General features: G+C 39.9%; 1 long non-coding RNA gene across 1 annotated transcript; it reads left to right on the forward strand.

The window, feature by feature from the left end:
- Positions 1-15,843: 15,843 nt before the first annotated feature.
- On the forward strand, positions 15,844-22,790 carry LOC122198747. Its single transcript, XR_006193133.1, has 3 exons — positions 15,844-15,944; positions 18,476-18,584; positions 22,694-22,790. It is a non-coding gene; the product is annotated as an uncharacterized LOC122198747 (long non-coding RNA).
- The last annotated feature ends 348 nt before the right edge of the window (positions 22,791-23,138 follow it).

Raw genomic sequence — 23,138 nt, forward strand, 5'->3', positions numbered from 1 at the left:
TTCTCTCTCCGCCCATATTTCCAAATCTGCTTCTTACATGCTAATGGCGTTCATATCTCTGTGGTGAACTGGAACCGTCAAACACCCTGTAGCAGGCTGCCGCTGAATATTCCCCATCTGGATGTCCCATTGGGACTCCAAGCTAAACAGAATCGAATTCACGATCTCTTCCTCCTCCATATCTATGCCCTTGTTTTTTAATTTTTTTTAAGATTTATTTATTTTTGAGACAGAGACAGAGTATGAACGGAGGAGGGTCCAAGAGAGAGGGAGACACAGAATCTGAAACGGGCTCCGGGCTCTGAGCTGTCAGCACAGAGCCCGACGCGGGGCTCGAACTCACAGACAGCAAGATCATGACCTGAGCCCAAGTTGGACGCTTAACCGACTGAGCCACCCAGGCGTCCCTCTATGCCCTTTTTTATTTCTTGTGTAACTTGCTTGACACATTGTTCAGGCATTCCCCTGAACTTTTGGCGTCATCCGATCTTAAATATTCACATTCAAGTTCCAATGAGTTTCCAGTATTCATTCACATGATGTGACCCAAGATTAGGCAGTCATCACTTAGAACATAAACTTCCTTTTGGGTTTCCGCTTCTTTGGGTTCTCCACGTTGTCCCATGACATGTAACCATTCTCTGATTAGCTAGTAATGATCCTTCTAAACCGTAGCGTGATAACGTCATTGCCCGTCTTAATAAAGTTCTGTTCTCTACCGTTAGCATACAAGATAACGCCCCACATTTTTAGCCAACACAAGGTCCTATCTAGTTTTATAGCTTCTTCTCCACAATCCATAGCACACACTGTCCAGGAACATAAAGTTACTAAGTGTTCCCTGTTCGTGTGATGTTTCATAATATTGCATACGTTTTTTTTTCCCTTTGGATATAAGTCCATTATCATCACTACTATTATTTATTATGCTTTGCAAACAGACTTATTCAACAACTCACTCACTAGTCAGTTGCACTGTGAAGTCTTCTGAGACGCGGAACTGCCGTCTATATGACTTCGGTATCTGTGCGTAAGATGCTTCTATTACTGCTTTCATAACAGTGTATTATTATTTCTTTAAACCTGCTTGTCGTTTTGTGTCTCCCACTAGACTCTGAGCAAAGAACTTGTGTCCAAAATACATAGCACGGTTCTGGAATATAGTCAGCATGCGCTATTTGTTGAAATAGCAAAAGCTAACTCAAGAAAGATGAGATGACCAATACTCTGATACATAAAATTTTCTTCCCATTAGAGTTCTCATAAAGTTTTGTCAATCTGTTTTTTCCTAGTTCCTGAACCAGAATAATCTATTAGGAAACGCATGGGTAAAGAGAAAGTGGAAACAGTTCCGTCAATTTTACTGTCATTTAATCAGTGTAATCTCTCCCTTCAGGTACTGTGGGAGGTAAAGAGAATATAATGATGAGCATCATACAGCTGACCAACAAGACAGTATTTATAGAAGAAACTGAGTCACAGAGAGGGTTTTTTTTTTTTTAATTGCTTCAATCCTCTCTCTGGTAAGTGATTACCCCAGGATTAGAACCCAAGCAGTCAGATTCTAGAGCTTTGCTCTTAACTGCTGCACTACCCTGCCACTGTATGGGGGGGAAAATATGGTGGGAATTGTACTTAGAAGGCTGTCAGAAGTCCAAAGTAGAAATTGGGATTGGAAACGAGACGGCGGCAGCAAAAGGGGAACAGATCAGGGAGATCTCTTGGGGCCATGATTGAAAGAAGACGGCAACTGATATCGAGGGTTTGCTTGTTCTAGTGAAGAAAAACCTCGGTGTAGAACTGAGGGTGACATCAGGCCACCAGCCTGCAAGGGCGGGAATTCTGCCTACAGTCACCGAGACGGCTTTGAAACTGATTCTGCCTCAGCTGAACCCTGAGGTGACAGTGGCCGTGAGGTGAGAAATGTCTGTTGTTTGGGCTATTAATTTATTACCCTGTAGTGAATAACTAATACAGGGAATAAGAAAACGACCAACATTTTATGCTAGTGTTTCTAAATTGGAGCCCTTGAAATTTGTGACTCTTGATGAGGGACATTCTTAGTGACAATATAGGTGTGTTAACATAAGTGTATTCAAGTATATTTCAACTTTTTTGGGCATATTGGATGTGCTGATGAGATTTTTCTTAAATATGCTTTTTCAACCCTGGTATATTTACTTATATGGGAATTAGAATTGCATATGTAAATCATCAAGAAATGATGTGCATTTTGATGAAGCATAGAGTAATTAGAATATGTGATTAAATTAAACCTCAATTATCAGTACGTAGCTCTAAAAAAATCAAGGCAATGTCCCTTGACCTTACCGCGTATTAACATTTCCTGTGCAACACAGATGCCCCCGATTCCTTGAGAAACGCACACCATTGGCTCTTCCGATGAATATTTATGTCACAATTTTACACACACAACATGGCGAATGGCTGCCGTTCCCAGTACACGAGCTAATTGTGTCTGTATGTGACTTAATTTAAGTAGCTGTCTTGTTTAATTCATTACCTTAATACTTTCACCTCCCTCTCTATGTTTTAAATTACCTCCAGGATGAAATAGAATGTTCTAATTCTAAGGGCAGAAAAACAGTACTTGTGCGCAATTTTTCAGTCACAGTTCAATGATTTTGATAGCTGGTGTTACATTTGCCTCATCTAGCAGAGTGGATAGAGATATTCTCGTAGCTCAGGGAGAATCACCGAGGTACTAAGTACCACCCATAGGACAAAGACAGGCATCATTAACAAGGGCAAGTATCATGGCACATTTTATTGTGAGCTATGGCTGCATGATGAAGTTTGGTTTCCTGACAGACATAAATCACATTCACAGATTAAACTCATTTTCTGTGGCCTAAAGGAGCTTTTCTAGATTCAGTCATTAAATTTTTAGTTTAATCATTTTCATGTGTGGAAAAAATGATGTCTTCTACAGAGATGTAATGGTTATCCCTACTCCGGAGAAATTTACTGCATTATATTGCTGGGACTTAATAGAGATTTAGGTTTCATGTGGGGAATAGACTGGAGATAAAATTTAATGGTGCATCGAACCACAGAGGTGGGTTGTCATCGTAAGTCATGTGAAAAAGCTGGGAGTGATGAGACTTGCTATCTTCTCCCTGAAAGAAAAATACAAAAAACCCAATTTCAAATAATACCGTCTACCATAAATTTTTATGTCTATGTACTTTTGCCTGTCACCAAGTATCACAGGAGATCATTTCATTCACTCTGAGACGTGTTGACTGTAAGTCTGTATTTAACACCCAAAGATGGCGACAGTCAAGCAGTGTCCTGTCAACCTAGGATTCCAAAAGATGCTCTTTCCCTCTTTGTACCTCACGATACAAGATATAAGCAGATGGGTTTAAATGATTGAGTGGGTTTTCCCTAAGATTTGATCCCCAGAATGAATCTCCAGACATCCTGAATGTCTCCATAAAAATGTATTCTTTTTTCCTCATTTTGGCCCCCAACATTAACTAGCTTTTCTACACAGTGACTTTTGCTCTGTACCTTTTGTGTCTGTTTCCCCCCCCCGCCCAACCCCCGCACAAAAACTGTTCAGTTCTGTGTTTCGTTTCTTGAGATACCTTCCAGGCAATTGCTCAGAACAGGGCTATCAAATGGAACTTTCTGGGTGATAAAAATAGTCCGCATCTGTGCCGCCTGGTACTGTGGCCACTAGTCATGTGCAGCTTCTTGTCACCACTCGTGACGGGTGCAGCTCCAGAATGATGTTTTCCATCTCACTACATTTTAGTTAAAATGTAAATAGTCGCACGAGGCTACCGTATTGGATTGTGCGGTCTAGGTAATCGAGTGATAATATGTGCTTATTTTAAATATATTGTTCCTCTCAGTATAAAATTTATTATGTTCCCTTTGCATTTATTCTATTCTATTCTATTCTATTCTATTTTTTATTTTATTTTATTTTATTTTATTTTATTTTTTTTTTTTTATTATTTTATTTTATTATTTATTTTATTTTATTTAATATTTATGTTATTTTATTTTCATCATCTTGAGGGCTTATTATGTCCCAGGCACTGTGCAGCGTTCCTCAGCACAGATACTCTTTTATTTTTATAATTTGTATTTATTGCTGAACTCAAATTGGGTCCTGAGCCTTGTAGGAAGTGAGTTTTTTTTTGTTTTTTTTTTTTTTTTTAATTTTTTTCAACGTTTATTTATTTCTGGGACAGAGAGAGACAGAGCATGAACGGGGGAGGGACAGAGAGAGAGGGAGACACAGAATCGGAAACAGGCTCCAGGCTCTGAGCCATCAGCCCAGAGCCTGACGCGGGGCTCGAACTCACGGACCGTGAGATCGTGACCTGGCTGAAGTCGGACGCTTAACCGACTGCGCCACCCAGGCGCCCCTTTTTTAATTTTTTTTTTTTTTTTTTTGAAGTGAGTTTTGACATCAGCGCGAACTGCAGATGACTTTTCTTGGAACTTCCGCATGAAACACCAAGGTTCTCTGAGCACTATGCCCCTGGCAGCTGGGGTGTGGCAGCTATGACTTGTGTCCTTCACAACCAGATGTGGGCAAGCTCTAGGTGCACAATCAGTGGAACTCGTACCCGCAACTCAGTGGAAAATAAGTTACGAAAGGGACCATTCTGCCCCTCTTGTTTTGTCTTGTCCCAAGCTTCTTTTTGAGATTTTACACTCAAGAGGGGAAATTTTCTCCTAGTGGAATCAGAACCTGATACTGTAACATCAATGACATTTTTCACAGATACTCTGAAGTCCAAATCCCAAATTCCTACATACAGAAAGACACCGTTGAAAGCAATTTACTTGCAAGTATTCGGGTATTGTAATAACAGCTACGTAAATTTTTCAGAACATTTCTGCCTCATTGGATTAAGATCAAATTTATTAAAATATGTCTGAACCAATTAAGTAAATTGTGATATAATGTAAAGTACCAAACACCCACCCATGATAATAATTTCTATCAACATTTCACATCTGCAGTTAACTTGGAGCAGATGCTGTAAGACGTGACCCATTGTTTTATATTTGCATGTGACAACATGTTTTGATGTTTGCCTTTTAATTATAACATCCTGCCATGCAGGTTTTTCAAAGTACATGTGTGGTAAGTGTCAAAGCCTCCGTTAAAATTTTATTTCCAAAACCCTTTGTAGCATTTCCAATGATCCCATCTTTTTCCATACAGTTGACAGGGATCGACAGATTTGGGTGCTGAGAATGGGGTTGTGGATTCCATACCTTGGTTAATGGACACACGCACACATTTCCCTTGTGCCGTTTCCTGCAGACGAGATGATGAATCAAAATTGTCCATTTCTTATTTTTTTTTTTTTGCGGAGGGAGCTTCTCTATAATTCATAGGAGGCGGCCGGTGGCAGTCTAGCCTTTCAGTGATGCTCCTGTGATTGACAAATGACAAGAGGAACTCTGATCAACGCTGTAGCACAGTCGCCGGAAAGAGCAGGTGGGATGCTTGGGCGCATCTCTGACATTTCTGTTTCCACTGAGCATGGAGGTGGAAGAGAAAGAAGCTTTCAGCAATCTCTTCTGTTAAGAAAGGTACTGATTGGGGCGCCTGGGTGGCGCAGTCGGTTAAGCGTCCGACTTCAGCCAGGTCACGATCTCGCGGTCCGTGAGTTCGAGCCCCGCGTCGGGCTCTGGGCTGATGGCTTGGAGCCTGGAGCCTGTTTCCGATTCTGTGTCTCCCTCTCTCTCTGCCCCTCCCCCGTTCATGCTCTGTCTCTCTCTGTCCCAAAAATAAATAAAAAATGTTGAAAAAAAAATTAAAAAAAAAAAAAAGAAAGGTACTGATTTTCATTAGGCTCTATCTGAGTAAAACAGATGAAAATATAATGACTCTTGAGCTGGAATTGAACGAGAGGCATGTTGGGGAGCACGGAAGCACAAACATCTTCCTACTACACTTTTTAAAGTTTATTAAAGTAAATATTTGCACAGAAACCATGGTTCAGTAGCAGAGGCAGGAAGGGAATAAAGGAAACACGTGAACATCAGATCTGGTGCCTGGTGGCCCCACGTGTTTCTGGACTTTCTAGAAACGTTTGCAGGCGATATGCCCAGGTGTGCCAGGGTACGGCTGTCTCTCCTTCATAGCATCTTTGATTCTCCCTTTCCTTCCTTCCTTCCTTTCTTCCTTCATCTGTCCGAAGCTGTTACTGGGCACTTATTTATTAGGAGCTATATGAGGGCTCATATTCTTCCTCACCCACTCTTCCAACTGGGTCAGCAGGGTGCCTGTGGTGAGACCAGTACCAGGCTTCCGGGGGCCTCGCGTGGACCCCGGTGGGCAGACCTGGCCGTAGAATTCGGCAAAGAATGAACAGAGAACCAAAGATAATGCCTAGTCACAAAAGCAGAGTCAAGACTCAAACACACGGTCCAAATCCAAAGATTCTGAGTAAATAGTTAAAACCAGATTCTAGCAAAGAGATCACGAGCAGGGATAGAAGAACAGTAGGAGACACTGGTTGAGAGGGGTTGAAGGAGTGAGGAGTGGTCGGTGCCTTCCATGGATGTGTTTTATTTCTATACTGTCTCTGCAGCCTGTTAAGGGCATCAGAGTCCGTTTGGAAAGTGGGGAGAGACCAAAGTATATAATAAATGGTTTCTATCATCAAGGATCCTTTGGTGTGGAAACATATTGCTTGTTGCTAGGGAGAAATCATCACATGTTAGAAAGATAATGACTAGATAGGGTCTAGCCGAGATAGAAATGATTATTAAGCCACAGGACACTCTTTATAGAGCATGCCTATCACTACTCCACGCATACGTATTGCTGTTTTCTCTTCTTCTTTTTCTCACAGAGGCAACTCCTGGATCATCTCTCGAATTGCCCTGTGGTTGATCCACTTGGAGTGTTTTCAAAGCATAAATCATAGCATTGGATGGTGCTATGGCTTGGTTCTTCCAGCCCTCTTAACAAAGGAATCCGACTGACTCGGCAACAGTCCATTCATATGTTTTGGCTTCTGCTATTATGGCAGCTGGAACACACGCACACGCGCGCGTGCACACACACACAGACTATGGCCCCGTTGTAGAGATCTGACCATCAGCTTGTCAGACAGACTGATTCCAAATTCTGAAATATGCCTCAGAAATATAAGAACGGAGTTTTCATCACCACTGGGAGCTCATTAACAATGTGGAGAAGAGAATCTTCTGGTTTAAATTATGCCTTTTATAAAAAAATTCTCCAGGTTATTTTTACACCCTGCAAGAACAATTAGAAAGTGGTTGGTGGTTAAAGATCAAACTGGAGAAGGAGAACACACCCTGTTTTGCACGTGCAAAATTAAAACTACCAGCCTCTACCAAATACATGTGCGCTTCTTTGGCAAAGATAGGTTTTGTATGTGTGTGCACACGGGTGTGTGTGTGTGTATGTATCATATAGTTTTGGCTTTCTTTCACAATAACAAAGATAGAGAAAATGGTGCCAAAGAGAATTGTCCGCTTTTTTCTTTACTTGCGATTAATTGAAACACATTTAAAAATTTTTTTCAAATGCAATAGCATGTGTGATGGATAATGACGGGTTCTTCCTGGATCACTCACTTTCGGTTCCAGGTTTTGACATTATTCTGCTGACTGGATTAGTTGTTAACTCCTGAGGGTGAAAGGCTCTTTGAAATTCCGATCAACTATATGGACCCTCTTCCTAGAAAAACGTATGTACACGTACCTGAAAAATTGGCTCACCAGGATTTATAAACCTGGATCTCATCCACAGAACCAGAACCTAGGTTGGGTCTGTAGTTCTCAGTCTGGTTCCCAGTCTAGAAGCATCAGCATCACTTGGGAGCTTGTTAGGAAGGCATATTTTTGGGTCCCACCCCAGAACCATTCAATCAGAAACTAGGGGTGGGCCTGGAAATTTATGTTGTAAAAGTGGGCGGGGGGCATACTGATGTATCTTGAAGTTTGAGGACTGCTGGTACAGGAATATGTTGTTGGTGTTAGGAATCTGCTTCTTAACTGAGCTGGTGCTCCTAGAGCGTGAACCTCTTGCTTATCCCTGGGCTGTAACGTCAAATGGGCGAGGAAGAGAACACGTATTTCGGGGTGGATCAAAACTAAGTTACCCATTTCCTTTGACATCATCGCAGGCCATGGGGAATCAACTTCTGCCCCATACAGAATGATGATCAGACTTAACATTCCTCATCTGCTTCTTGTTATGTGGACCCAACATAGTACCGAGCTGAAATAAGCTCTTAATTGTATTTAACGAATTTGGCCTTTGTAGAGGTATGTGTACATGCATTCTTAAACTCCATTTAGCAAAAAAGCCATACTAAAAAGGACAGTTTTAATTGGAAATGTGTGGAGATACATAGCAAACATTAGAAGAACTCTTGAGATTACCAGTATCCTATGATTTTTCTCGTCTTGATATATGGGAACACCTTGAGAGTTTGTGACTCTTGGTCCCCAAAGAAGTACTTTTGGGAGAGTGAGAAAAGCACAGGAATTAGAATCTGAAGAGCTTGGCTTGAGCCAGCTTCATGGATTATAGTAGGTGTGCAAACTTGAGCAATTTGCTTAAGTTCCCTGAGCCTCAGTTTCCTTATCTGTAAAATGGAGCTAATATTCTCTACCTCATAGATATATTAGGAGGACCAAATTTAATGCACTGTCTAACACATAGTAGGTGTTGCTCAACAACTATGTCTTCTTCATCTTTCTCCATCTAGAATATTCTTCTCCCCTCTTCCCCCCCTTCTCTATAGCTAGCACACCATATCAATACTACTGACATGAGGAGTTAGTCCAGAATAAACTTCCCAATGTTAAATCAGCTTGCTATAATGCAATTTTAAGGGATATTTCTATTAGTATATCTTTAAAAGAAAATGAAGGCTGAACATCTGCTTTAGTGATTTTCTAGATTAAAAACAGTCCTCCTATATAAGTAGAGGTCTCAACTTTTGGCATCATGATATTACTGTAAAGAATATAAAACGGTTTAAAAGGCAGGAACTGGGGACTTTTGTCTTACTCTCATTTTGTAGAATAAACAGGACTAACTCATGCATCAGACATCATCTTTCAGTTGGAGTTGAAACCTTAGATCATTTATGCGCTTTGCTTCTATGAGAGCACTTTTTGAAAATGGCTTTCGGATGGGACAAGGGAGAGGTTATCGGGTGACTTCTTAGAATGCTTTCAAACAACACATGTCTCTGAAACCCTAGGATAATGGACCATCTTGCTGCTCAGTACATGTTCTACAGGGACCGTCAATATGGGTCACACCTGGGAGTGGTTCAAAAATGCAGAATCTTAGGCCCATCGTCAAACCTACAAAACCAGAATCTGCATTTTAACAAACTCCGCAAGTGATTTGTACTCATGTTAAAATTGAAGAAGTGCTCGTCTGACATTCTCTTTTGACACTGGGTGAGCTCATCATGTCATTTTGCCCACTTGTGATAAATTAAGGAGAATCTTCCGAGGCTGTTTGAATGAGTCTTCCTTTGAATGGAAGGAAAGAAAACCCAAATATTATTGAGCACTTCCTACAGCCTCTCGATGGACCTAAAATTTGAACTCAGGTCTAAGATCTTCTCATTAATTCATATTACTTAAGGCACATAAAGAGGCATGAGTTTGGAATTCACAAAACCTGGAAGATATACCGCTAAGCAAGAGTGTGGAGCAGGGTGTTGGTTTATGGTGCCCGTACATCACCTTCTTGTGCCCTCTCTTTCCCATCCTGTAACCCCATGTTCTTCTTTCTTGTGTTTCATTCTTATCGGAGACTTCCCTGAGCAATGACAGTAGCATATCAACGAAGGGAGTTACCTTTGTTAGAGATTTTTATTATAGCCTTTTAAAAATGAAGTCCCCAAAGTCTTAAAACCCAAAACTGTGAGGTTCTAGGCATCATAATGGATCGGGCTTTGGGGGTAAGGACCCTTGTCTTGAACTCTTTTAAAACATCCTAGGAAGGTGTTGATTGAATTGTACAGTCTGTTTAAAACCCAAGAACTATACTTTGTGTCAGAGATGTAAGGAAAGGCTGCCATATCCATGACACTTGAAGTCGATTTTCTTCTTGGGTATACCATCTTGTAAGATTTCCATGAGCAGAAAGCTAGAGTGTACCCAAATTTGTAATGTAGCTGGTGCCCCCTGCTGGAATAGGGCTGCTTAAATTTGCATCTTTGGGGGCATCTGTGCCAGAAGCCCTGTTCAGACACCGTTTGCCAACATAGCCTACGGGTATCTGGGTAAGTCATTTAATTAACCTCTCTGCTTCAGTTCTCTGACATGTAAGAGTGGGATAACAATAGCAGCCAATCCTAAATTTCTTGTTGAAAGGTAGAATTAATTAGGGATGACAGTAAAATACTTTATGAAACCGGGGTACTAAATAGTGATAAATGTTTGAACATGCCTCCAGTATCCTTATGGCAGGAAAATGGCAACGCGATATGTATTATTATTAAACCCAACGTTGCTAATTTTATTCTCACTACTTTCCGAGTTGAAATGCATACATGCACCTCACACATCCCAACTGATATTATGTAAGCTGAAGATTTTGACTGATAATGGGCTGTAGTGCACAGTTGTGGGTGAAGAAAGTGCTTCCAATGGAGAGACAGAATAACTCAAGCCAGTAAGAACATCTATGTGTAACAGGCACATGACTTTGGAAATCTCTTCTTTTCTTCATTGAAGTATAGTTGCAATACAATATCATATTAGTTTCAGGTATACAGCATCGTGATTTGAAGTTTATAGGCATTGCAAAATGATCACCCTAATACGTCTAGTTACCACTGGTCACCATATAAAGTTGATGCAATATTATTGACTATATTTCCCATGATGTACTGTCTGGCATGGAAATCTCTTTTGATTTGTGCTCTTTAATGATTGGGCTCTTATGCCTTACCATTAAAGTCAGAGTGCCATTAGAGTCCCAAAGAATGAATTCCACTTGAAGAAGAAAGGGAGTATGAAATTGAAAATAACCTCCCTAACACAGGAAAAGAGTCCCCTCTCTCTCTGACCAAGCAACTGATGAGAAAAGGAAAAGAGAACGCGTTACAGCAAAAGGTTCAAAAGGGGTGTTCTCTTTTCCATTCTTGAATGGGAACCCCAGTGGGGAGAGGCAGACGGAGGTAGGGCAAATATCTAGGAACCTTCTGGAAGTGGTGGCTGTAGCTGGGAGGCTGCTTGACTCCAGGAGAAGCTATGCTCATTTTTGCATTCAGCAAAATGCACTCTCAGCAGAAGTACTGAGGCAAAACAGTCTTCTGGTTCCCATTGCCTGTGTATGGTGTGCTAGATATTTTTAAAATCCCTTTAGAAAGTGGTGAAGGAAGGAATGATCCTGGGCTTGAGACCAAAGGAAGATGTGCGACAGGTGGCTGCGACCATCGGTCTCAGTAAGGAGAGCCATCACAGTGCCCAGTGTCATGGAACCAGGAACATCACAGTGACTGTGGGCTGAGGGACGAGACCAGATCGCTTACCCAGAGCAGAGACTTGAAAAGGTTATAGTTTTGTACAGCCTTGCTCTCTGGCCGCTCATGCCACAGCAAGAATATGGAAAGTCTTCCCCCAAAATACCCAGATGTTGTCTAGGAGAGGAGCAAGAAGATATACTGAACACTGAGGGTTTAGTTTAAAAAGTATGTAAGTTATTGGAACAGACTAAATTGAGCAGATTGAGCGATTAGATACATTCCAGCAATTCTATTTCTGGGCATTTACCTGAAAAGAAAACACTAACTCAAAAAGATATATGTACCCCCATGTTCATTGCAGTACCTAAGGCATGGGGGCAGCTTAAGTGTCTATGCATGGATGAATGGACAAGGAAAATGTGCCACACATATACAATGAAATTTTATTCAGCCATAAAAAAGAGTGAAATCTCGCCTTTTGCCACAACATGGATGGGCCTTGAGGACATCATGCTAAATGAAATGAGTCAGACGGAGAAAGACAAATACAGTAGGGTGTCATCAGTGTATGGAATTTAAAAACCAAACTATAGAAACAAAAATCAAGCTCACAGATACAGAGGGCAGATTGGTGATAATCTAGAGGTAGGGGCTGGCGGGGGTGGGGGGTGAGTGGCGAAGGTAGTCAAAAGGCACAAATTCCAGTTATAAAATAAGACATGAGGATATCATGTACAATGATGACTACAGTTAATAATATGGTAGTGTAGGGGCACCTGGGTGGCTCAGTCGATTGGGCGGCCGACTGCGGCTCAGGTCATGATCTCGGGTCTGTGAGTTTGAGCCCCGCGGCGGGCTCTGTGCTGACAGCTCGGAGCCTGGCGCCTGCTTCGGATTCTGTGTCTCCCTCTCTCTCTGCTCCTTCCCTGCTTGGTGTCTGTCTCTCTCTCTCTCAAAAATAATAAAATTAAAAAAAAATTTTTTTTAAAATAAAAAAATAATAATATTGTAGTGTATGTTTGAAAGTTGCTGAGGGAGTAAATCTTAAAAGTTCTCCATAAGAAAAAAATTATACCTAAGTGTGATGGATGTTACCTGAATTTATTGTGGTTATCATTTCACAATGTGTACAAGTATCAAATCATTACGTTGCTTGCCTGAAACTAATAAGTACAATGTTATATGTCAATTACATATCAATAAAAAAATAACAGACAGGATCAAAATGTTTGCTGTGACTTAACATTTTTCTAGAGATATAAGCCGATGCAGCCTGGTAAGAGAATGAAGTTAAAGAAATTAAAATTGGAAAAAGGGGAGGCACAATTTTGTTTACTGGCAGATTGCATGATACCATATCTAGACAAATCCTACAGAATTGACTGAAAAACTTTAGAACAATAGTAGGGGCATTTGGAACTAATATATAGAATATACACAGAATCTATATAGGAAAAGAAGCCCGAATATATGATATCATTGCAAAAGAGAAACCATCTTACAGTATATTTAATAAGACATGTGCTAAAAGCAGCAAGATTTTATTTCTGGACTTCATTAGCCTGTTTCATTGATTTCTTTAATAATACTTGTGCCACTTTTAATCATTCTAGATCCAATAACGTATTTTAAAATTAGGTAAACCTGGTCCTGTCTAGATTTCCATCAATAGGAGACTTGCTTTCTTTAATCTATGCCATCTACTACTCTTCATCCATAAAAACCACCTTGGGCTTTTTTTAAGTAACGACGTAAAATTATGTCTTGTATGTCCAGTGAAATAAACAAGGCACAGAAAGTTTTGCGCAGTTGTGCAAAAGCAGGCATAAAGTGTAGACACATATTTAGAATGAATAGGGTATCCCCGGAATGATTGGAAAAACAAACAAACAAACAAACTGGTAACGTGGCTTCCTCTGGGGAAGGGACTGGAAACTAGCAGACAGGGACAGGAGAAAGACCCTGTTATTGTAAAAAGTTCTGTTTCTTTGGATTTACAAACCATACAGATATGTTACTTATTCCAAAATAGGTAAATTTAACTTTGAAATATGATGATCGTCTCTACATAATAATCCTTTAAATCTAATGTTTTTTTGTATTAAAAACTTTTAATTCATTAGGCTTCTTGTAGATACTGTTTGCTCTCATCCTACCCCTCCACCGCCCCCACCCCCGGGGAAAGGACACAAGCACTGAAACACTCCAACAATGACTTTCCACAGCATTCCATTACATTTCGTTTTACTAAATTAAATTTTACAATGATTCTGGCTTTGCCTTAGTTGAGTTATACACACATGTGATATTTACAATGAGCAACACATAGTTTATCAGTTTGCAGTAAAGCAAAGGGAGCAATTGTGTGTCACCTTGTCCTTAATCAGAAATATCATCTCTCACCAATGGGTTTGTCAGGTTGAAAAAATCAAAGTCAACGTAAATCCCACATCTTCCTGCTCCGTATTCTCATCCTCGTCCTCTTGCTCAGTGAATCTTAGGTAAGTATGTTTGTAAACATTTTGCACCATGTTAGTTTTTATATAATTGCTTTTCATGGTATAATCCCACAAAATCTCAAAACTTGTCACTTGCACTGTGTTTCACCTGTATCACTTGCACTGTGTTTCACCTCTGGTTATGGAATTTCTAAGGGCAAAACTAGCTCTTTCGAAATTATGATTGATACGCTATTTTCTTCTGTGATTTCTTCCAAATGTCATTGGAATGCAATATATTCTTCTAATGAATAAGATTGCTACTATTCTCATGATACAGTATGTGAAATCTACAACGGAAAGTTAATATCACAATGCCTAAAACATTTGTTGAAGTTTTCACCCAATTATCAGGGAAAAGTGGGTTTCAAATAACCTGTTAAGCCCTCAGATGCTCTGTTTTCTCCTTTGACCTGTTCCCCAAATTTAGATGTAACTTTTAAACCATGAAAAGGATATTTTTAAATTTTAAGAGTTGTGATTTGTTGTTTATCCTGTTTCCTTTTGTATCCACTGTTCCCCCGTATCTGTCCATCACCCATCCACAAGCAATTCTTCAGCTTCCTTGACCCTACAAGACTGTCTCACACCTCCGTACTGGGGTAGACCCAGGTTGCAATGTGCCCTCTTTAGGGAAAAGAACACAAAGATATAGAGTCAGTACAAAAGCAGATATTTGTTAAGATAGAAATCGCACCCTAAAATATACATTTAAAAAAGCCGACAAAAATTTTACAAACATCATAAACACCAGAGAAATAGGATTGATTAATTGCCAAACACACCTTTATGCCATTTTATTTCCCTCCTAATTTTCTGACTTCTTGTTCTTTGACTTGTCACGTGGCAACTAATTTGAAAAAACAGGTTCTATTGAGAAAACAGGAAAACAAAGACGCAATTCAGTCTTTTTTTCTAGCATGGTTGACTGAAATAAATTAGAATAGTTATTTCGAGTTTCCCAACACATCACTGGTCACACGTAAACTTTTTGGATTATTGTCAAATTTGAGTAACCTGCTATGGACTTTCTTTCCCACCAGAGCCGTCAGAGTGCAAGTTGTACACCCATGGAAGTGGGATGTTAGAAGTTTTCACCATATTTGTCAACGTCAGCAAGAAATTGAAATCTTCCCAAATGTTCATAGGATTTACTCTCTTGTATTAGGTGAGATTATCCTACCGCCTTTCAAAAAGCTACTCATCAGTTCATTTTTCAAATCTCTCATCCTTTCAGTGAACTACAGCTTTTTGCAGGATCTGAATTGCTGTTGCTACAACTTGCTTCTCAATGTCATGGTAATTTCTGTTGATTTCCTTGCTAATTTGTGTCACTTTGGGTTTTCATTTCATTAATTTTTCTGAATTTCTCTCAGTTCTTTAATAATAAATTTAAAGATGACAAACGAAGGTACCAGAAGGATCTGTAAAAAACACCATTCAGATTATACGTCCTCCGCTTAAGATCCTTTAATGCTTCCTATTTTAATTAGCATTAAGTTGGAAGCACATGGCCCTGCCTTCCTCTCGCCTCACCTCTGACCACACCTTCTCTCTGTTCCTCAGGCTCCAGCCCCTTCAACTCCCTTTGGGGCCTTGAACGTATTAAGTTTTGTCTACATTCCTGGTAGCACACCTGCTCTTTCCTATTCCTGGGACCCTCTGTCTTTAGATTTCTGTGTTGAAGACTCTTTTTCATTTTTGTGGATCAGTTGAGTGAACTTTTCCTGGTCACTCTTTCTGAGCAAACCATTGGTTTCCTATCATTTCATTAAACATTTTATTCTTTGGATAACACTAATGGAATATCTTCTAAACCTCTCTTACTCATCTGTTGCTTAGATTATGTGTTTCACTGTTAATCGTCTGTCACCCTGGCTGGACAGCCAGTTTTTTGAAGACAAGGACCCCGTCTACTCACTGATTCTCCTCAGGACCATGCACAAGCCTGGGACAAGATAGGCAGCCGGTAAGTAGTTGTTGAACGAGTGTGTATGTGATGAAGGGATACTTCAGCCCAGTCAAACTTGGACAATTCTTCACGAAGAAACCTTTTGGAGATTCACACTGAATATTAGTGTTTTGAAGGTTCTGAGACTTTCTCAAATAAAGAAATCGGTGTCACTTGACGAGTTTCATAAACGTATTTAACCACAGAAGCTTTTTTTTTTGAAACATATTACCATCTCACGTTTTGGAAATTTCATGTAAACCTTGATAATTAGAGAATTTTTTTAATGCAAAAGGAACTCGATGCTATTTCAGAGTTACCAATGTAAGACTTGAGAGGAAAGGTATTGGATGATAGATAATTCCTTCCTAACTCTTACCTATCCATTCGCTCATTCAACAAGCATTTCTTGAGTGCTTACTGCGTATGGTAATGATGTAATGCTCCAGAAACGCAATGATTGGCATGGCAGTCACAATGTTTGCTCTTAAAGCCTGAGCACATAAGATGACGGTGTGAGTAGCACCTTGCTCCATAGGAGTAGTTTGAAGGAGCCCTTAACTCAGTCTTAGGGGTCTGGGAATCTAAGCCAAGGTCTGTAGGATCTTGCCTAGACATTCGCCAGAGGAAGATCTACAGAAGATCCCACCGAGCATGGAGAACGGTGTGTGCCCAGAGCTGGAAGCAGGACGCTCCGGAGCATTTGGGGGAGGGGGGGAGGGAGGATTGAGAAAAGCCCCATATGGTTGAACAGAGAGTGTGGGGGAGGATTGATGAGAAATAAGGACAGAGAAGTAAGCGGTGGCCAGTTCACACAGAGGCGACCTGAAATCATTGATCTATTTCCTGGCCTACTAACCCGAATGTCAATTTATTTTGACTCCATATTTCTATGGCTTTACCGTATCACTGGGCACTTAGTAAAAATTGGGCGCAGTGTTGTGAAATGGATGAAGTCAAAGAGGTTGAAGACCAGAAGAACCTTTCAGGACATTGCCGGGGTGGGGGCGGGGGGGATAGCTGCTCTTGGGTGTCTCGTGATGAACGACGAGTTCATTTACTACTTGCTAGCAAGCAACTTTCTGCGGCTGCCGGGAAAACACATCACAGAAATGATAGTAATTGCAGGCCTTTCTGGTGGAGCAAATGGCCAGAGTTACACTCTCAGGAAAAGGGAGCAGCCATCCCTGACACAGTTGGGAATCTCTTTTCAGTGTTCGAGCAATTCCAAGTGTCAGACTCATTTAACATTTCAGAGTGCGCGATGTGGAACAAGTGGTAAATGGCGGGGGGTGGGGGGAGCCTAAGAGGAGGAACGTGTAGATGCTGCACACTTGTTTCCACAGTCAGTGGCCAACAAATGATGTCTAGACTCTGTCCCTTGCTCCCATCTGGAGACTTCTGCTGTTCTTACATAATAAATGAATCGAAGGAAAACAGTTATTGGTGGGAGAAACAGCAGGGCCTTCACATTTTGGCTCCCTTATGTTATGCTGCCAACAGGAAGGCAACTATTCGAAGGGAGCCAATGAACACTTTATGAAAACTGCTTTCATCCCAGACTTTCTTACCTTCCCGACTAGCCAAGTCACTTTTGGGTAGCTCAACCCTTCTTATTTTGGCCTGGGCCCAGGGCTTTCTTATACTCTGAGAATTCACATGAAGAATATTATATAAACTTTCTGTGAGTAGTTTCTTCAGAGCTTGAAACCAAAGAAATATGTAAACATTTTATTATCTCTTTATGGTGATTCCGTCTGCGTAAGCGAGCGTACTTTTCTAAGGGGAAGAAAAATACAGGTTTTGTTGGGGAGAGGGAGAGGTCAAGAAAGAGCTTGTTCCTTGTGAAACTGCTTCTATGAAGAAATAAAACAAGAAGGATGGTTTTGAAGAGAATGTCCGACTTCCTCCCCTGCGTTTGACAGCTCCTTACCATTTGGGTAAATCACATCTTTTTCTGTTTTATAGAGTTTTCTTTGTTGGCCAAACTCTTGCCTAAAACAACAACAACAAAAAAAGGCTATTTATTTGCTGAGTTCTTCATAAGAGAAAGGGCATTGTCAAAGCGTAAGGGCACTGGGCCCCGGACAGGAACCTGGGTCTTCAGACCGGTCATATGGAGGCTCCTGGAGATTTCCACAGTGTTCTGTGACTCCCTGGGGCTCCCATCTTCTGCATCTTCGCATGATTGGAAAGAGGGAAGCTGCGGGGGGCTCTGAGAATTGTTTTTGAGCTGGTGTGGCCCTGGCTCGGGTACCGTGCATCTGTGGTTGACCCTGGGCTCTTGAAGGTGCAGGTGGGAGTGTATCTATAAGGTCAAGCATTGTGTTCAGGATTTAATTCTGTCAAACGACTACCTCTTCTTACACATCTATAACTCTGTTTATGTTGCTACTTTGGGGGCATGTGACCTAGTTTGATGGGGGATGACTTAAAAGCATAAAGCCCTTGTTTATTTTTGTTCAAGTCATGTGACAGCGGCACTCAAGATCCAATAACATAAGGCTTTGTGTCTAATTTGTATGTTTCTGCGTGTTTGTTTGTTTTAGGCTGTCATGAGTCTAGAACAGGAGAGCAGCTGTTACTAAGACTTACCTCGTCCTCCAAATTCTAGGTGTTTATGCTGCTATAGGTTTCCTGTACATTTAGCTGTTTGAGGTAAGTTATTAACACTCTTGCATGTATATTTTATAGAATGATCTCTAAAATCGTAGTGTTTTAATGAGGTTGACAACTATAATAATAAAACATGTTGTGATCTCAAGAGCAAGAGGAGTGTTTCGCTCATTACTGCATTCCTAATGTTGAAGATGAAACCTGGTATTAGATAGAACTCAATAAAAAGACATGGTTGCCGTTGTTCAGTCTGACTTAGAGTAGATTCGCCAAGAATTTGACCATGAGACAGAGATTTGAATGCATGTAGTTGTGTTTGTTTGTTTTGGTTTGCTTTTTGAGGCGGGGTGGTGGGCCGGGTGTTGATAAGAGGAGCAGGGAAGTGACATGGGAAGGGAAGACAGCCAATAAAAGTGCGCATTATTCAGTCTACTGAAAGCATGGGCAACTGGAACTTAATCCCACGGAGAAACTCAGGGATATATTGCAAAACATACACCTTCGAGCCTTCCCACGCCAAATGCAGCAGAGCTGGTGGAATTAAATAAGTTGTGGAAGTTGATTAAGGGCTACTCCCTGGGGTGTTCGTTCCCCTCACTTCCCACCTGTGTTGCTGTGACCAGAGTGGCTTTCCATGGTTCGGGAACTAAATGTCTCCTGGAACAAAGAGGTAGCAGAGGTGGTTGAAAATCCACAGCCACACTGACTGGCCAAGGGATGCACACAGGGCTCTGACAGTGTCTGCTCAAGTTTATTTATTTATTTCTTTTTAAGTGAAGGAAGATGCTCATTATTCTAATTCCGCTGGATGTACTTTTAAGGATATTGATGACATTCTTGTCACAGTCATTTCAGTAATATAAAAATAAACCATACTTTCATGAAGCCCAAATTGTTTTTACCTTTTTTTAAATTTGTCCTCATACTTTTGGTGTGGTATCTATGAATCTGTTGCCAAATCCAGGTCACGAATATTTTCCTCTACTTTCTTCTGAGACTTGTATGGTTCTAGCTCTTATACTTAGGTTGTTGACTGATTTGGAGTTAAATTGTGTACACAGTATCAGATAAGGGTCCAAGTTCATTCTTTTGCATGTGGATATTCAGTTGTCCCAGTACCGCTGCTTGACAGGACTCTCTTCTCCATTGAATGGTCTTAGCACCCTTGTCAAACATCCTTATCAACCAATGATGTATGGTTGATTTCTGGACTGTCAGTTCTATTCCAGTGTTCTAAATACCACCCTTATCTAGTTCTACATTGCTTTGATCACTACAGCTTTGTAGCAAGTTTTGAAATTAGGAAGTGTAATTCCTCCAACTTTATTCTTCTTTTTCAATATTGTTTTGGCTATTTGGAACCCCTTGCGATTCCATATGAATTTGATAAGCTGATTTACCATTTTTTAAAATGTTTGTTTATTTTTGAGAGGGGGAGAGAGAGAGAGAGAGAGAGAAAGAGAGAGATCAGGAAGGGGCAGAGAGAGGGAGACAGAGGATCCAAAGCAGACTCCTTGCTGTGAGTACAAAGCCCAATGTGGGGCTTGAATTTGTGACTGTGAGATCATGACCTGAGCTGAAATCAAGAGTCGGCCACCTAACTGACTGAGTCACCCAGGTGCCCCTGATTTACCATTTCTTAAACAAACAAACAAACACTGGAATTTCAATGGGTCTTGCATTAAATCTGTAGGTAACTTTGGACAGTATTGCCATCCAAACAATATTGAGTGTTCTACTCTATGAACATTGGATGTTTTTCATTTACTTACATCTTCTTTAATTTCTTTCAGCAATTTTTTTAGTTTTCAGTGTACCCAATTTTTCATCTATTTAATTAAATTTATTTTGAGGCACTTTTTCCTTTGAATGTTATTGTAAGTGGAATTGTTCATTTCCTTTGTGGATGATTATTACTGGTGCATACAAACACTGATATTTGTGTGGTTGAATCCTATACCCTGCTCTTTGCTGAATTATCTGTTAATTCTCGATTTTGTGTGGCTTTGGGATTTTCTATATATGGGATCATACCATCAGCAATAAAGGTAATTTTACTTCTTCCTTTCCCATTTGGGTACCTTTTATTATTATTTTCTTGCTTAATTTATTTCACTAGAACTTGTGCTGCAATGTTGAATAACAATGATGAAAACAGGGATTCTTGTCTTGATCCTGTCATTAGGGGAAAGTTGCCAGTCTTTCACCATCGAGTATGATGTTAGCTGCGGGTTTATCAGGAATGTTTTTATCATGTTTATCTGAGTGTCTATTATGAAAGCATGTTTGATTTTGTGAAATGCTTTTTCTTCATTTCTGTTGAATGAGATGATCATGTGATATTATCCTTCATTCTATTAATGTTATTTATTACATTGACTGATTTTTTTCTTATGTTGAAACATACTTGCCCTCCAAAGTTTTGTACATTATAGGACATTATTAGAAATGTGGAAAGACCACTTATAGAATTGGAGAAAATATATTCAAATCATATATCTAAAAAGGGTCTAGTGTCCAAAATATATAAGGAACCCTTGCAACTCAATAACGAAATAAACAACCTAATTAAGAAACGGGCAAAGAACAACAATAGACGGTTTTCCACAGAAGACATACAACAAACTTGTTTATAGAGAACAAGCACTTGAAAAGATATTCAACAGCATTAGTCATCCAGGAAATGCAAATGAAAAATTCAGTGAGATACCACTTTTTGCCATGAGGATGGCTAGGGGGAAAAAAAAGAAAGAATAATAGCAAATGTTGAAGAGGATGTAGGAAACATGGATCCACAGTACGTTGCTGTTTGGAATATAAAATGATTAAGCCACTGTGGAGAAACATGCGGTGGTTCTTAAAAAGTTCAACACAGGGCTGCCTGAGTCAGTTAATCTTTTGACTCTTGATTTTAGCTCAGTTTATCTCCCGGTCTATGGGCTCAAGCCCCGCGTCGGACTCTGCACTGACAGTGTGGAGTCTACTTGGGATTCTCTCTCTCCCTTTCCCCGTTCACTCTTGTGTGTGTGTGTTCTCTGTCTCTCAAAATACATAAACATTAAAAAACTTAATGTTAAAAGAAGTGGCAGCATGAAATTGCCATAGAACTCAGCAATTTCATTTCTACGAAGAGACCCCAAAGAATTGAAAGCGTAAACAGACACTTGTACATGAATGTTCGTGTCGGCACTGTTTACAACAGCCAAAAGGTGGAAACAGCCCAAATGTCCATGAGTAGTTGAGTGTATACACAAATTGTAGTGTAGTACAAAGTGTCGTGTAGTGTAGTATCCAAATAATGGGATATTTCCTCAGCCCTACAGAGGAATTAAATATCGATACACGCTACAATGATGATGGGATGATGGAGTTCAAAAATATTATGCTAAGTGAAAAACCATAGACAAAAGCATATAGATTCTATGATTCTATTTATTTATTTATTTATTTATTTATTTATTTATTTATTATTTATTTAAATGTTTACTTATTTATTTTGAGAGAGAGGCAGCACTAGCAGGGGAGGGGCAGAGAGAGGGGGAGAGACAAAGAATCCCAAGCAGACCTCACACTGTCGGCACAGAGTCTGATGCTGGCCCACACTCACAATCCATGAAATCATGACCTGAGCTGAAATCAAGACTTGGGTGCTCAACTGATTGAGCCACCCAGGGGCCCCTGTACGATTCTATTTATATGAAATATCCAGAATAGGTAAATTCACAGAAACTGTAAGCAGATTGGTGGTTGCCAGGAGCTAGGAGTTAGGAGAAAGAGAAGTAATTGCTTAATCGGCACAGGGTTTTATTCTGGAACAATGAAAATTCTTTCAAACTAGATAGAGGTGGTGGTTGAGCAACACTGTGAATGTACTGTCACCAAATTGTTCACTTTAAGATGGCTAATATTATGTTATATGAATTCGACTTCAAAAAAAATAAAAAATATATTTATTATAATTATAAGCTGACTTATCCTGATATCTCACGTATCAGGCATTTTTTTTTTTTTTGAAAACTATCATCCAAAATACAGTTACATTCTGGGGGATTTGAGTTAGCCATTATTTTTCCACATAATTTTTGCCTCTATTTTTGTGACTATTTGGGAACCAAATAAGTTTGTGTATTTTTTTTTTTTTTTTTTTGCAGAGGAAAACGTGTTCTTAAAATGATCTTAATCCATCTTTGACTGTGGCAAATCAGAGGGCTGGGCTTCCGTAGTCCTTTTGGTCTATGTTGCAAACAAGATGCTTTCTGAAGCTGAGAGAAAGAAAAAGAAAGGGGATTAAGAAAGAAAGAAAGAAAGAAAGAAAGAAAGAAAGAGAAAGAAAAAAATAGAGAGAAAGAAAGCAAGAAAGAAAGAAAGGAAGAAACTGGATGAGTTTTCTGAACATAACAGTTAAATGCTACTGATTGTCATTAGATTTTCCTTAATCAATGATGACTTTCCATTTAAACATAAAACTTACATTGCATTTACAGTACACCTGGTTTTAACCATAAAAAAAAAATTAGTAGTAAGATGTTTAAGTGAATTCAGTTAATGCGTAGGCTTAAATACCTAACTCTCTGCACATCCATGGTGATTTATAGA

The sequence above is a fragment of the Panthera leo genome, chromosome A1, assembly GCF_018350215.1.
Source record: "Panthera leo isolate Ple1 chromosome A1, P.leo_Ple1_pat1.1, whole genome shotgun sequence".
NCBI lineage: Eukaryota > Metazoa > Chordata > Mammalia > Carnivora > Felidae > Panthera > Panthera leo.